This window comes from Equus asinus, chromosome 21, assembly GCF_041296235.1.
Source record: "Equus asinus isolate D_3611 breed Donkey chromosome 21, EquAss-T2T_v2, whole genome shotgun sequence".
Classification (NCBI taxonomy): Eukaryota; Metazoa; Chordata; class Mammalia; order Perissodactyla; family Equidae; genus Equus; species Equus asinus.
The window spans coordinates 50,434,000-50,450,880 of record NC_091810.1 but is presented as its reverse complement, the minus strand read 5'-3'; the positions used below and the strand labels follow the sequence as shown (position 1 = coordinate 50,450,880).

General features: G+C 47.9%; 1 long non-coding RNA gene across 2 annotated transcripts; it reads left to right on the top strand.

The window, feature by feature from the left end:
- The first annotated feature begins 2,794 nt into the window (after positions 1-2,794).
- Positions 2,795-14,688, top strand: LOC139041358 (uncharacterized). Of its 2 annotated transcripts, XR_011496364.1 has the most exons (5): positions 2,795-5,405; positions 6,763-9,951; positions 11,032-11,600; positions 12,626-13,510; positions 13,659-14,688. It is a non-coding gene; the product is annotated as an uncharacterized lncRNA (long non-coding RNA). The 2 variants fall into 2 exon arrangements; XR_011496363.1 differs by lacking the exons at positions 12,626-13,510; positions 13,659-14,688 and having other exon boundaries at positions 11,032-12,607.
- Positions 14,689-16,881: the final 2,193 nt, after the last annotated feature.

Below are 16,881 nucleotides of genomic sequence, written 5' to 3'. Positions count from 1 at the left end.
TAGGACGGAGACACCCCTCTCTGAGTGGGACAGAGGGCAGGACTCACGTCCCGTTTACTCTGTTGTCTGTCGTGCTTGCTTCTTCTTGGTGAGCAGGTGCAGCTGATTTCAGGCAGGTTCGAGAAACCTAAGATGCTTCTCACTCTTCATCATCAGGAACCCAGGGGGCGGTGTTGTGTCAGTGCCAGAGGATACTGGCTTCCCAGGTTAAATCGTTCTGTTTTCAGGATCTCTTTGAGGTGGTAGTTAAATTTTTGGAAGTTTGAAATTGAACATGAGAGGAATATTTACACCTTGAAAATCAGCAAACACTACAAAACAGCCCCCCAAAGCTGGCACATTTCTGCCCAAACTGAGAGAGGTATCACTCGTCAGGCTGGTATCGGCCTGTGCTTACATCCACTTCCAATTTCCTTCCAAGATTGCCCGTCCTACTACCATGGCAACCCTCCTATTCCCCAGCCCTACATTCAGCTTTGATATTCTACAGGACGTCGGGCTGATTTCCCTTGCCATGTACCAGGCCATCAACATGCATACACGACCATTGATGCCAGAATGGAACATATGCTTACATTTTTTCCATCTCAGCCCTTCATCAGGGAGTGTAACTGGCCACTGGCAGGGAGGTTGGCAGGCCTTGTCAGTGCCCTCTAAAGTGATTGGTCGGCAGGTGGGCCTGCTGTTCAACAATGAGACAGTCTTAGCCATGATAGAACAAATATTAGACCGTTCCATGGCTGGCATTGGAGCATCAGGCCCCAGCACCCTTGGCTTGTCAATTCTCCTTGGCAGTAAAGCTCTGGATGGTGAGTTCTATGGGCAAGTGGTGCCCACAGTGTTATGAGAATGCAAAAAGAGGGGACCCCAGTCTAGCATGGGGGAATGGACGGTGATCTAGGGAGAGGACACCTTAGTTAAAGGCACAGTGACAGGCATGATAGGAGTGAGGAGTGACACTCCATTCAGTGCTCAAGGCAGGCATGCAAGGGGGTGGGGGTCAGGGTTGAGTGCAGAGGTAGGCCCAGGTCCTGAAGAGCAGAAAGGAGTAAGTGATGGTTTTAGCACGGGGAGATCGGATCCTGCGTCCATCTTAGCCAGATCACCCTGGCTTCAATGTGTGTGTGTGTGTGTGTATTTAGCAGGGTGAATGGTGAGGGAGACCAGCAAGGACATGTCCCCCCAGGGCAGTGGCCAAGAGCAGAGAGGGAAGAGAGAGTGGAAGGAGGGTTGGCCCAGAGGCTGACAGAGGGTGGGGCTGACTGGGATGGAGTCATGGCAGAGAGGATGAGGCAGGTTGGTTCCCTGGGGAGCCTCACAATGGTGGCGCTTCCTGAGAGAATGACATGGGCTATTCAGATTCCTGGGGCAGGTATGAGATGAGTGTGGGGAGATGACAAGTTCAGTTTTGAACAGATTGGTTCTGAAGTGCTTCTGGGATGTTGGTCCCTGGGTGGGGCCTGGGGAGAAGGACTATTGTAGTAGATGCTGTTAGTGCCCTGCCCAGATCCCCTCCCTGGGCTGCTGCTCCCATCACCCAGTCTTTTGTATGTGGAATGTCATGTCCACTGCTAATGGCTCACAGCTGCCCCCCTCACAGCCTCCCCAGGAGATGCCTGGGGGTTACATTCCCTCTGCCTGCAGCTGTGGAGAGTGACTGACTGATGAGGGGATGTCATGTTCCCTATCTGTAAACTGGGGAACAACGCAGACTACTTCAAGGGATTTGCCTAATGCTTTGGTTGGATGAGGAAGGCAAAGGACCTCCTGAGGGGCTGAATCTGAATCAGAGAGGATGAGGGACTCAAAGGAGACACTAGTTAGTGAGGGTCACTCTGTCAGAGTAGAGACTGAGAGAGACACGGGGAATCTCCATCAGAGGAGGATGCAGCACATCCACACAGACCGGACTTCCTGAGAGTACAAAAGTGGCCATGGTCCAGACGCCCCTCTCCACCAGCCCTCTCCCACCTGGCTGCTAGAAGCAGCTGGCATGGCAGGGCGGGGGATCCTCCAGACGTCCTCTGTTCTGATTGAGCGAAGCCCATGCCAGTCTGATCCCAAAAGACCTGTCCCCCGGTCTCCATGGGTCTCTTGCCTCAGTCCAAATGTGAGGGGCTGCCCTGATTCCTAGTGTCCTACCAGCAGCCCCAGTTCTTCTATGTTCTACTTCGCCTGTGTGTTGTCCCCAGCCAAAGCAACACAGGATGGTGGCAGGAGAGATACAGGCTGCATTGTGACCATCATGGCCTCCAGGCACTTTTACCTGCACAAGCCCCTTCATGCACAAAAAAATATGCTAAGAAATTTTTGCATATTAAGCTGTATGGGGAAGCCATTCTGGTCATACCTGATTTGGCCTGAACATTATGTGAACTAAGGAAGCCTGACTTATGGCCTGTCAATCATACACTGTACATCTCCTTTCACCCTTAAGGAAAGGATGCATTCAATCACTGCCCTACAGTAAAGAATGTGCTCTTTGAAGATAAAAGTTAACGCCTCCCTTCTTGCGATGCCAGATGGATCTCCCTTCCCAGGGCAACAGGCTCATGTTGACCTGCTGTGTACGTGCTAATCTGTAAACAAAATATGTCTTGAGACCTTGAGAAAAAGAAAATGCATCCCTGTCATCCTTGATGTGTGTTCTCTGTTCTGAAATGGTCTACATTGCGCTGAAAACCCTGCTGCTCCAAGTGCTTCCTTCCTTGGAGAAGACTGCACTTCCCGGCTAGTGTTCCGCTTGCCTCAAATAAAACCTCTGTCTTATTATAGGACGATTATTGATTACTTGCATCAACAAGTATTAAAAACTATATTTTACAACTTCATCCATACAAAGATGAATATAATCCAGGCTGGATTTAATATTATATATTCATTATTATTATTATAGTCATTTTTTGGGTACAAAATGTGTTAGTTTACTAACTCTACTTTTGTCATACAGTGGCAACCTCTTGAATATCTGGAGACTAGTTATTATAGAATTAGGACCCTTTTGTCCAGTATATACACAATATATACGGTAAAGTTAAACGAAATGCACATAACATAGGGCAATGGATAAGCTGAAATTTCCAGTGCACAGTAGCAAAACATTCTTTGCAAGTTCTTCCCTCCCACCTCCCTCGACCCAATGAACAAGTACAGAGTAAACTGTTCAGATAGGTGCTTTAACAATTCCATTTCCAAAGACAACATTTCCCATCTGTTTTTAAAAGCTATTTACAAGAAGTGTTACTTTATTTACTTCTATTTTTAAATACACCAAACACTTCTAAATATCTAGAAAGACTAGATATTTCATATAAGAACTTACTTGTCCACCATGTACACAGTCCTGTTAAATAAAATTGCACATGTCACAACAGTTATAATCTGAGCTATCTTCTAAATATGACCATTTTGGCCGGAACCATTCCCTTGCCCACCTCCCCCTCTCCATCACCAATCCAGTGGACAAGTACAGGCATGAGTAATGCCTAGGGGTGGTTGAACAAATTCATTTCCAAAAACCATTTACAGAAGACAAGCTTTCCCATGAATTTCAACATAAAGTGTACAAAGTATACTAGTTTTACTAACTACTTTGTCATACACTGGCAACCTCTTTTAACATCTAAAGACTAGATGTTGCAAAATTACGACTCATTTGTCCATTATGTACACAATATACACAGAAAAACAAAATGCATATTATAAAAAATGGTTTTGTCTGAAAATGTCCAAGTATGCACACACTAGCACATTACCATTTGCAATTCTTTCCCTCCCACCTCCTCCAAACCACTGAGCAAGTATAGACAATACAACACTGTTCCCAAAGGGAGTTTAACAATTCCACTTCCAAAAAGCAACATTTCGCATGAATTTTACCAAAAAAATATTTACAAAATGATGTTTTACTCCCTCTACATTTAACATACGTCGGGCACTTCTAAACATCTAGATGGACGAGATGTTTCAAATAAGGACTTAACTTGTCCACTACACACACAGCAGTCTTGAATAAACACATGGAACAGAATCTGAAAGTTTCTTTGAAATGTGAACACTCTAGCCTAAGATCAACCTTTCCCTTCTCTCCCTCCTCCACCAACCCAGTGAGTGAGAATGCTCAACTCTTCAGAAGACAATCTTCCCTAGGAATTTGAACACAAAATGTATTAGTTTACTAACTCTGTTTTTGTCATACACTGGTAACCTCTTTAACATCTAGAAAGACTAGATGTTGTAAATTAGGACTCATCTGTCCATTATATACATTATATATACAGCAAAGTAAAACAAAGCGCAGGAACATCAGGGACAACGGTTAATCCTGCTCACTATCGACACACCAGCACAGAGCTCTTTGCACTTCCCTCTCCTCCCTTGAACTGATGCACAAACACAGTGTGTGCTGTTCAAAGACGTGGTCTGGCCATTCCCCCCAAAAGAAACAATATTCATATGAATCTTAACAAAAAGCTATTTACAAAATGTCTTTACTACCTCTACTTTTAACATTCATCAGGCACTTTAGAACATCTCGAAAGACTAGGTATTTCAGAAAAGTACTTGTTGTCAACTATGTAAACAGTAGTGAGGAATAAAATGCACACATAAAACAATGGTTATAATAGGAAAATGTCTTCTAAACATGACCGCTCTGGCACAGAGCCTTCGTTTCTTCCTCCTCAAGGTCTTCTCCTCCATCGCCTCTAACCCACTGCACAAACGTGGACGTGTGTCGCTCCTGCTGTCGCTTCTAGCGGTGGGCTAACAATTCCACTTCCAAAAGTCACTTCTGGAAGACATTTCTTATATTTTTGAAAACAAACGGGCATTTCCAAGACGTGTGACTTTCTATCATACGTCGGCCACCTCTTTACATCTAGAAGGCCTAAAGGTAGCCAAGTTTTCTTTTGAAAGGCTGAGGAGAAAGTCGAGAGCAGCTTTTTCATATTATATACACAGGCCTTCCATAAACGGCCAGTAACTCTTCCCAAAGGGTGGCGGTCACTTCCTAGGGGCCAAATGCGATCTGTTTTTCTACCTTTTCTGTCTTCTGACGTCAAGGTCTGATCGGAGGAGGACCGCCCGCCCGCGGGCCCGCGGGCCGTTCCCCGTCGTCGACCGGGGCTCCTCACCTTCAGGGCCCCTAAGGGCTTTGTCCCGCGTTGTCCGGACGAGGGGAGAGCTCGCCCCGCTGGGACACAGCGGTCACCCCCACGTCCCGGATCTGCGCGGCGCCCAGGCTCAGGGGCGCCGAGCCCGCGCCCGGCAGCGCCGCCTAACGGCCCTCCGCGGCCTTCCAGCGGCCGCCATCCTTCCGGCCCCGCCGCGCTCGGCGCCCAACGGCTGCACCGCGTGCTCGGCGGCTCGGCGGCTCGGCGCGGGCTTTGCCGGGGCCTCGCAAGGTTGGGCCTGGAGTCTGGGGTGGGCAGCGCCCGCGCTCCGGAGGCCGCCGCCGTTAGGTCGCGGAGGTGGGGGTGGGGCGAGGGTCGCTGCTGCTTCAAGGTCGGGACGGCGCGCGGCAGCCGCGGCGCAGGCTCTCGGGCTCTGCAGGACGGAGCCCGCGGCCACCCCCTGGCCCCGCGGCCATCCCCCAGCCCAAGGCCGGAGGGCCCGGGCGACCCTGGAGAGAAGGCCGCGCTCCTTTCTCACCCTCTCTCTATAGTCATTTTTACCTTCTCATTTTAAAAAAAATTACTACATTTTTGTGGGTCCCTAGAAGTATCATGGCCCCCAGGCGCCGTGCCTACTGTGCCTAATGGAGAAGCGGGCCCTGGGGAGACGGTGTTCCTGTAGCAGCGCGGGCACCCTGGCAGGCAAGTGCCTGGCGCTGTCTGGGGACGCTGGGCACCTGCTGGTGCTGCTCTACATTTCCCCCACTGGCCATCTGTGGGTCCTGCAGGGCGCAGGAGGGCTAATGGGGCCAGGGAGGCCCTGCCCTGGGGGCTTCCCTGTCCTGTGTCTTGGCAGGCAGCAGGCTAGGAGCTGGGGCTCCCCTGGGGTACTCGATCCTCTCCTCACCGTTTCTGTAGATGCTCATCTCTACTGAATGGGATTTTGTTAAAACCAGAATCTCACCTCTCCTGAGCATCGGGAACATCAATTTTTGTCAGTAGAACTGAGAGCTGGCTGTTGTACAGCACTGGTTCTGTGCCGTCACAGACAAGGAAAGCAAGACGCAGAGAGGTGATTTAAGGCTGAGGTGGCAGAGCTGGAATTGGAGCCCAGGCAGCCTCCACTGCCACCCTGGGCCTCCTCCTGTCCTGGCAGAAGATCTAGGTGTGACCTCGTTAAATATGACAGCCCAGTAAGGGATTCCAGACTGCACAGATAACAGAGACGCTGAACGTACACCAATCTCAAGCAACCTTGTAAAGGCTGGATGGTTTTAAAAAGCTTTTACTTGGAAATCACTTCAAATTATTAAAAAATTGCAAAAAAATTTTCCAAACTACATCTGTATTCTCTTTACCCAGATCCAGCTATTATCAACATTTTATGTTATTTATCTTATCATTTGCTCTCTCTAAACACACACACACCCTTCTTTTCAGAACAGTTTGAGAGACAGTCTCATACATCATGGCTCTTTAACCTTAAATAATTCCATGTGTGTTTTTAAAGAATAGGAATAGCCTCTTATGTAACTACAGTTACCAGCTTTATAGATTTACATGGTTACATCCTGTTTCCTATATGCTGGCCCTGTCCCAATGCTGTCGTTGATAAAATAATGGCTTTGCTATGTTCCTTCACCTCCAGTCCCTGCCCGTCCTAGGGTCAGGTGTTTTGGGGAGTTGTCAGTTCCCATGAGCCTCCTCCAGCCTGGAGCATTTCCACAGCCTTCCGTATCCTTTTTTCTCTAAAACTGTGGATGTGTGTGGCTGTGTGTTGAACTGTGTGGATGTTAAAGGGTGTTGAGGTTGAGTGTGTGTGTGGGAGGTGATTGTGTGGTGTGTTTGTGAGGGCATGGGTGTGCACATGGATGTGGAGTGTGTGTGTGTGTGATGTATATGGTTGTATTGGGGTGTCTGTTTAGGTGTGTGAGTATGTGTTGTGTGTGTGTGAGGCAGAATATGTGGAGTGTAAGTGTAGGTTTGGGGATCTGATGTATATGTATCGGTGTGTGTCTGGGATGTGTATGTGGGGTGTATGTGTGGGAGTGTGTGGGTTTGTAGGGGTTTATGAGTGAGTACATCTGGATGTGTGGGCTGGCCCCCATCATAAGGTTTTTAAGGGCAAGAATTTGACTGAAGATAAGACTAAAAGCAAGTTACAAATAACAGAAATAAAATGCTTATCCAGTTCCTGAATGTTGTAAGTTTAAAAATTTTTTAAAACACTTATTTGGCCATAATTTCAAGTGTACAGAAAAGTTGCAAGAAAAGTACAAAAAAAGAGTCGATATTCTCGTTACCCACAGTTACCTTGTTAACATTCTGCCCATTTGCTTTATCCTTGCTCTCTCTCTTTTTCTCTCTCTCTCGTTGTTTTAAATTGTTCCGAGGATTTAGTTTATTCAGGTCTGGTGAGGCCAACAGATCAGGAGACCACTGAAAGAGAGCTTGTTAGTCCCAGTTCCCCAGAGGAGGGGGCATGTCCCACCATACTGGGCCACAGGAGGTCCGTCAGAGGCAGAGAGAGTGAGGGGACCTGCGGGGACACCTGTATTATGGTTTTCCAGGGAAGGAATGGGCAAGGCAGACAAGGAGGGGACCAGGTTAAAGTTTCACGAATTAGAATAATTTCCGTTGCCTGTGGTGTGCAGGAGCTGCCCAGGTGGTCTGATGTCTGGCCCCAGGTGGTGAGGACAGGAGGTTACAGTCTCACAAGAAGAAGAGGTGGGGTGGGGGTCAGCGTGCCTCTGACAGGCGTGCTCAGGATAGTGCTTGCCTGCTCTAGGAATCCATTCCCCTGGGAGGGGCGGTCCCTCCCTAGTCAGCAAGGCCCCGGATGTGCACACAGCACTCACAGGGAGCAGACAACTTGGGTAACACAGGACCTTTTACATTGAACATAGGCCGTGATATATCTGGGTTATAACCTAACATCTTGCAGCTATTTCCTATACATTGAATTTCTCCTTTGTTTATTTTCCCTCCTTCTTTTTCTGCCTTCTTATGGATAGTTTTTATGATTATGCTTTATGTCCACTTTTGGCTTACTATTTATACTTCTGTTTGAGATATTTTTAAGTGGTTGTCCTAGGGTTTACAGTTTACATCTGTGATGAATTACATCTCTATTCCAATAACACATCACTTCAACATGTAGTGGAAAGGTCTTTCAAGAATATAGAGACAACATTGTCCAATGTTTTCACTGTATAAATGGTGTTCTGTTGGTTGGCAACCCAAAGGTTTCCAGATTAATGGCTCTACCTCCTGTGACATCAGCAGTCAGCAGGAGTGACTGATGAATCACTCATCATAAGGTAAAGTTTGCTATGTAAAGTTTCTTGAACAATGTGGGTGGATTCACAAAACTGAATCCCTCTGGCAGTCAAAGAATAAGGCTGCCTTTTACAAAGTAAAGAACTCAATGGTCCTGGTACTAAAACCAGTGCTGTGTGCCAAACTTGTAACTCCTGTGAAAAGTTGGCCCTTGTTTGTCTTAGACTCAAAAAAGCCAGACTTCATGGGGCTCTGACCCTACTTGCTTCTACATCAGATCTTTGACTGCTCCTATCCAGGTTAATGCTGATGCTTCATTGCTATCTTTTGCCATTTCTGCTGCCACTGGCCCTACCATGGTCCTTGAAACTAATCTGTGTTGTTTCCTTTGATGGACGTTCTGCACACACAGGTAGATGATCCTGCTGATGGCATTGTGGAAACAGATGTTCTAAGGATGAGTAACACTGCTCCTGACCGTAAGGGATGCTCCCAGTGGGGAAAGGCCAGGGTTAGGACAGTGGCAGCTGGACCAATGCAGAGCTGGGAACCTACTAAGGTCCCCTGGCTCAGCCACGTGGTGGCAGTAGAGCAGTACAGAAGATAAGGGTGGATGGGGAAAGAGACCACCACCCACCAACTAAAGTGCTGGTAGATGCAGAAGTACATAAAGAAATTGCCAAACAGTCTGTATAGACTGAACCTCCGCTCAGGTCAGTTAGTCCTAAAGAGCCTTTAATTACAAGTGTTGGTGATAGACAATTATAGAGACTGGAGCCTGAGGCCAAAGGATGTAGTCACTAGGCAACAGTCCCTTGCGGATACGAACACAGTACTTACCTGACACTGCCACCTGGTGTAGCCCATTTGAGAGGCAACTACTGGCTTGTTATTGGGCATCAGTGGACACTGAGAGACTAAGAAAGCAACAGCAGGTTGTTGTGCCCTGACATCCCTATCATGGGATGGGTAAAAAAGGAAAACACCAGCAAAATGGATATTACCCAGAAAAGAAGTAAACTGGGCATTAGAGGAGTCCAACATCTACAGGAAAATGTGGATTCACCTTCCAGATGTGGTTAGCCCAGATGTGGGTCTGTGTCAGAGCTTCTCCAGGTTTTGGTACGCCAAGGTTCCTGAATGTGCCTAGTCTTGATTCATGAACGGGTCAGCTAAGTTGAAGGTAGATGGATGTGCTTGGCCACGAAACTGTACAGCTTCAAAGAAATCTGTTTAAATTACTCATGAAAAAGGGTACTGTGCTCATGGGTAGAGTTGTGAGCTATGGGGCTTATCCTGGAAAACACTCCCTAAAATTCACTTTGTTACATTTTTCACTGACTCGTGGGCAGTAGACAGTGGACTGGCAAGGTGATCTGATGCTCGGCAGTGGGACAACTCAACGATCAAGTCTCAGTCTTTGGGGACAAACATTATGGCAACAGATTGCACAGGACCCACAGCCCCTGTTCATGACTCATGTGGATGCTCATGGAAAAGGACCGGTCAAGGATGAACATCAATAGAATCAACAGTTAATCAAGCCTGCACTGCCCAGGTAAGGACCACAGCCTTGGGGATATTCCATCACACAGGTCCTGGTAATCCATCTACCATTCAGGATCGGGCCCCAAAATAAAACCTAGCGATTCCAGCACATGAGGCCAAGGAAGCCTAGCAAATGTACCTGACTGCCAGCTCCACAGTTGAGTGACAAAGGGAACTCCAGGGCACATTATCAGTGCTGCCATCCCTCTCTACACAGCATATGTGGGCCAAGCTACTCAAGGACTCTTAGATGGAGTATGTTACATATTTGGATTCCCTAAGCGCATCCAATCAACAGTGATTCTGCCTTATAGTAGAAAGTACCCAGCAGTGGATAGCTACCTGAAACCCTTGCTGGACCTTTTATGCCCAGTATCATCTCCAAGCAATCAGGGCCATAGAAAGATGGAATGGGCTTTTAAAGGAAAAACTGAAAAGGATAACTGGACAACCAGTCTCAGTTCCCAGTGGAGCACACACTTAAGAAAGGCAGTTTGGGCTCTAAATGGGGCAATTCCAAGGAAGGGTAACTTTCATTTAAATAGAATGTTTAATTATGAGGTTAGGGAATGAGGGAGGAGGCCCAGACTAGCTGTAAGACACTCAAACCACAAAAGTAATCCTTCTCACTCTTTTTTCTTCCCACGCCTACTCCTGGGAAATCACATAACTAGAATTTGCAAGTTGCAAAGAGGAGCCAGGAGGTGGGCGACTGTAACCTAGTTCTGATTTTGCTGCCTGGCTATGGCTGCTGGGATGTGGGCAGTTATGGATATTGATGGTAATGATCATGAATATGAGGTGACAGCTCCTAAGGTGGTTCTACTAAGGTGGCTCCCCTAGTGGGAGGTGGGAGATGTTCTAGGATGGCTCAAGGTATATAAGGCAGAAGCTGCTAAACATCTAGGCATGAGCTTGGGCATATGTCGTGTGTAAGACATGGGGAGGACTGGAGAAAGGGTGATGTGATTGCTGCAGGGGCTGGTCATACAGATTGCTTGGCTGTGGAAGAAGGGCAACAACCCTGGCTGATGGGATAGAATGCCTGAGAGGTCAGGGTGGGAAGAGGGACCATCAATCTCTCTCTCAGCTTTTGTTTGTAGGGCACTGGTCAATGCAACCCAGACTGCTACCACTTTCCTCAACTTGATCAACTGCCAATGAAGAACGTCAATCTAAGAACTCTTAGAAATCCTCCAACTGCTGGGGCTGGCCCCGTGACCGAGTGGTTAAGTTCACGCGCTCTGCTGCAGGCAGCCCAGTGTTTCGTTGGTTCAAATCCTGGGCGCGGACATGGCACTGCTTGTCAGACCACGCTGAGGCAGCGTCCCACATGCCACAACTAGAAGAACCCACAACAAAGAATATACAACTATGTACCGGGGGGCTTTGGAGAGAAAAAGGAAATAATAAAATCTTTTTAAAAAAAAAAAAAAGAAATCCTCCAACTGCTGACTCCAGGAGTGAACAGCCTCTGCTAAAGATGACAGAACAAGATGGACTTCCTGGACTCAGATATGATTTTCATAAGCCTCATCTTGTAATTTTTGAACTCTTTTCTATGCTCTGCACAGGCTACAGCAACATTCTAAGTTTAAATGATTGCTGGATCCTGACTCCATGTCAGCAAAATGCTGCTGCTGAGATTGCTACTACTTGGTATGTGAGTGTCAGGCCTCTCCTTGTCTTCCATACACAAGCTAGTCTAAACTCTCCTTATGGTGACAAAAAGTTGCATTGCTCTAGACTTCTTGCTGGTCATTTGAGGCGGGGTATGTCAAATGCCAGCATGTTGCTGCAGCTGGGTTAATAACACACTGAGTTGATGTGTTTCCAGATGGGGAGCCTGGCTAAGTCCATATTCCAAATGGACCTGATCATCCTACGGGGAGTTATAGTCATGGTCACTCTCATCTGCTGTTCCCTAAGACGTATAGGACAGTTTAGTCCAAACCCCTGTCAGTACAATTGATTAGAGTACTGATGAGTGGCCTATGTTTCTAAAAAGAATTCTTAGTTGGATATGTGAAAGGTTGGGGTGCAGAGGTGTAAGGCAATGGCTTTATCTTAGTGACCTTGTGTATGTAGTTGTCCCTTGTTGTCCATGGGGATACTTTCCAAGACCCCCAGTGGATGCCTGAAACCACGGATAGTACTGAACCCTAGATATAGTATGTTCTTTTCCTATACATACAAACCTATGGTAAAGTTTAATTTATAAATTAGGCACAGTAAGAGATTAACAATAACTGATTTTGAAATAGAACAATTATAAGAACGTATTATAATAAAAGTTACCTTAGATCTTAGCAACCTCAGCATACAATTTTTTTCTTTCCTTATTAAGTTGAGAACTTTCACCTTTTCACTTAAAGGAAGCATTTTATAGTTTCTCTTTGGTATATCCAAATATCCAGCATGACTCCTCTTGTGCTTTGGGGCCATTACCAAGTAAGATAAGGGTTACTGGAAGACAAGCACTGCGATACTGTGACAGTCAATCTGATAACTGAGATGGCTACTAAGAAACTAAAAGGGGGATATACAGTGTGGATACTCTAGACAAAGGGATGATTCTCATCCTGGGCAGGACAAAGCGAGATGATGCAAGATTCATCACACTACTCAGAATGGTGCTCAAATTAAAACTTATGAATTGTTTATTTCTCAAATTTTCCACTTAGTATTTTTGACCAGGGTGGACCACGGGTAACTGAAACCATGGAAGATGAAACTGCGCATAAGGGGGCACTGCTGTATCCACACAGGCCCGGCAGGAAAGGCTTGAACTGCAGCTAACCCAAGTCTTGGCAGAATGCCTTGTGATCCTCCTCAGAGCCCACCACAGCCCAGGCATGAGCTAGACCGAAGCCCTTTCCTGGCCATCACCAGCTTCAGTGAGGGGTCCTCTAAGAACTTGCAGCTCCTCTCAGCGGAGTCTGTAGAGGGTGAGGGAGATGGGCTGGGTGGTGGTGGTTAGACAGAGACAGAGAGGTTATTGGAGGGTGGGGGAAGGAGGAAGCCAGTCCAGCAGGGGGCAGCCAGTGTGAGGGGTGGGTGTCTTGGAGTTTCCGTCCTGTGAGCTCCTGGGGGTGGGTGCCAAGGATACGAGGCAGGAGTCTGGCTGAGATGCCAGGGGAGGTCCAGTACCTATGGGACCTTCTAGAAGAAGGGACCCTGTCTAGAGATGGCCCTTCTGCTGAGTCCCTTGAGGGTGTGTCACCTTGATGAGGGAGACCCAAGCTGGTTCATGGATCCAAAGACACGTCAGTTCCCTTCTACCCTTACAGGGTGTTGGGGAAGCCAGGGACAAACTCTGAGCTGGATGTTTTCTCCCCTCTTCTGCCAGGACAGGTACTTGAGTTCATTTCAGACCCTAAACTTTACCCTCCTGGAGACAGTAAGGCCCACAGAAGAGCTGGAGAGATCCCTGGAGATCTTTGGTTTGCAGGAAAAGGGGGTATATAGGAGCCTCACCAGGGAGGAGCCCCTTCCTCAGGGCTCATCCTGCAGCCTCCTCTCCTGTCCTGTGGCCTCTGCTCTGCCGTCACTCCTGTCTGATCCTGCTGGTGAGTCATCCAGCTGGGCAGTTCCCTCTTCTTGCTGGGTCTCCTCGGAGGGGCAGGGAATCTGAAAGGTGAGGGGCCAGCTTGGGACAGTCTGGTAACTTCCTGAGTGGGCCACTTGAAGGCTGCCAACCAATGATGTTCCTTCCAGCACACAGTGGGGCCTTGGACCAGGCTGAAGAAACGACAGAGAAGCCAGGACTTGAGAGCAGGAGAGAGCATGTGCTCATCCCAACCGATGCTTCCCACAGGGCTGGGCCTGGAGGGAGGAAGACATCCAGGCTGCCCCCAGAGCTTCTCAGAGGGTCTGCAGTGGGGGATTTAGAAGAGCTCTCCCATGTGATCTGGGCAGATTCCCACCTCCTCAGGAAGGTTGCTGGTGCAGCCCAACTGCACACAGTGGAGTCAAGGGCCGTCTGCTACAGAGATCTAACTCTTGATGAGAATACCTGTACCAAGCAACACGTGCTAATGATGCACTGAGGGAAGGACGTGGGGAATCTGAATGCTCCCCGTGGGTGTTCTTGGTAATCTGGTATGAAGACGTGGTGCTGTGTGTGAGGAGGGAACCCCGCACCTGTCTGTGCATGAGGATGAGGCCTTGAAGGGAGTGTGAGTGTTGCTTGCACGTGTGTGTGAGCATGTGTCTCGGGGAGACAGTGTGTATATTTCTGTGGGTTCATTCTGAGTATGACTCCTTAGCGGCTTCTACTGGGGAGACTAGGTGGACTCTTCTCTGCCCTGGTCCTGAAGTTGGTGAAGGACTTTTGGAGACTATCTCTGCTGAGCAAGGTGTCCCTTGCCTTGGAGGTCACCTCCACTGGGGAAATGCTCTCCTCTCTCCAGCCTTGTCTCCATGAGTCTGGAAACAGCCCTAAGGGCAGTGCTGGGGCCCTTCCCATCACCAAGGCAAAAACCCGAGTCTTTGGGGCTGTCTTGGGAACAACACCTTGAGAGGGTACCTGGGGCCATAGAGTCCTACACCCGTGGCTGCCTCCTCCTCCTCCTCTTCTTCTTCGAATAATTAGCATTGTTAAATGATGTATTCTCCTTATAAACAATTCAAGCAATCCCAGTGCAACTAAGTCCTTTTGACAACTTGCTTCCTTGTCCCGCTCACCCCAATTTCCATGTTAGAAATAACCTCCTTTCATCAGTAGGGTGGGTATCTGTTCTCATCTTTTTCTAGAAGTTTGTGTACATTTATGAAAATAAAGAAACATGATGTCTTGTCTTATGGTGATTGATGTTTTACCTAAATGGAATCATTCTGCACATATTGTTCTGCAATTTTCCTTTTCCCCTTAATATCTGGAAACATCCCACTTTTAGCTGAAATATTATACACATATGAAAAGTACACTAATCATGAATGCACAGCTTGCTGAGCTTTCTAAGTGATTGCATTTATGTAAGTCCCCTTTACGCCCTTCCAGTTGCTACCCCTGCCCTATAACCATGACCCTGACTTTGAACTCCATAGATCAGTGTTGCTGGATTTTGAAATTTACAGAAAATAGAACCATAGAGTAGATACCTTTTCGCCCAGTTTCTTCGCGCAACATGATGTTTGTGAGAATTATCCACGCTGTTGTATGTAATTACAGTTTGTTTAGTTTTTTGTTGCTAAGTAGTATTCCACTGTATGAATACACCACACTATATTTATTCTATTACTATTGGTGGATATTTGGGTAGTTTCTTACTCATTCTTTTTTTTTTTCAATTTTTAAAAAAGGTTTTATTTTTCCTTTTTATCTCCAAAGCCCCCTGGTACATAGTTGTATACTTTTAGTTGTAGGTCCTTCTAGCTGTGGCATGTGGGATGCCTCCTCAGCATGGCTTGATGAGTGGTGTCATGTCTGCACCCAGGATCTGAACCAGCGAAACCCTGGGCCACCACAGCAGAGCGCGTGAACTTAAACGCCTGGCCACGGGGCTGGCACCCTGCTCGTCCTTTTTAATGGCTGCGCTACAGTCCATAGAATGGACATACCATTCCCCACTGTCACACATCTGGATAGTTTCCAGTTCCCACTAGGCCCAGCAAAGCTGCAGGGAACATCTTGGTTCACGCCTCCTCATGCACATGAGTGAGCATCTTGAGGGGGGCTCCTGAAAAGTGGGACTTCTAGGGGCACATTGAACGTGGCCCGTGCTGTGCCAGGGCTTCTCCAAGAGAGTATGTGCTGGATGATGGGTGTGGCGAGGATGGTTGTTGTCTCCTTTCCTACCTAGGAGTAGAGGAAGGCTCTATGGAGACTGGGTCTCTGGCTCCTCTCCTTGAAGTTCATATAGGAGGAATTCTTTATGGAGGAGAGATGGGCCTTCCATGCAGGTGTAATAATATTTTCCATTTCTGACCAGGAGGAGGTACAACTGGTGAAAGGCTTGTTTAAGTTCACATCAGTGGTCAGCAGGTTGGGCCTGGGCAGGATGCTCAGACTTGGGCACTGTTTCTTCTCTTACACCACTTTGCTTTGATTGCCTGGAAGTCCAGGGCTCTGGGGCTGGGATGACAGGTGTCTAAACACAGGTAAGGCTGTGCTTTGTCCAGTGTGGGGGTTTTAAGTGCAGAGCATGATGAGAAAGAACATCTGGCTCAACTAGACTGGAGGGGAAGTAAAGGAGGATGGGGAAAGGTGAGAGCCCCAGGTTTGGGACCCAGTTGTGACAACAATCTTGTGACAGCCTCTGCAGGACTATGTGCCTACATGTCTTGGGCTGGTCTTTCCTCTTTGCTGGGTTAGGAGTGGGCACAGGGAGAGTGTCCAAGGCCCAGTCTGCCCATCTCAGGACTTAGCTCCAGCACCTCAGAGGTCCTGCCCACCCCTGACCTGCTCCTCATTTACTCTCCCCTTCGCCTTCTCCCTCCTTTCTCTCCAGAAAGAACCTGGCCAGGGGAATTGCAGGTAAGTGGAGCCAGTGTCCAGATGGACCGGTTCTACAGCTTGCTCTCTTGCTCTTCCCTTGGGCTTCCCAGTTATGCCTGAGGCAATTCGAGTTGGGTTCCCACTCACTTGCTGCTGAGAGTGCCTACCAGGGCAGAATTTTTCAAAGGAAGTCACAGCTAGTGAGAGGCAAACAATGATTCCAGCACAGGTCTGCCTGACTCTGGAGTCTAAGGTCCCGAGCAGCCCTTGGGGGCAGCTCCCTGCACTGTTGGTGATAACAGCTGCTGTTTATGGAGCACCAGCTATGGGCCACCATGTCCAAGTTCTTTACTTCTGTTGACTCCTCTATCAGACCTCATCTTTCATCAGCATCCTGAGGTCTACGCTTTCCAAGGCCAAATTTCAGAGAAGGAAATCAAGGCACAGAGAGGTTGGGCAGCTACATGCCCAAAAGTGCACAGAGTAAGTGGAGAGCTGGGA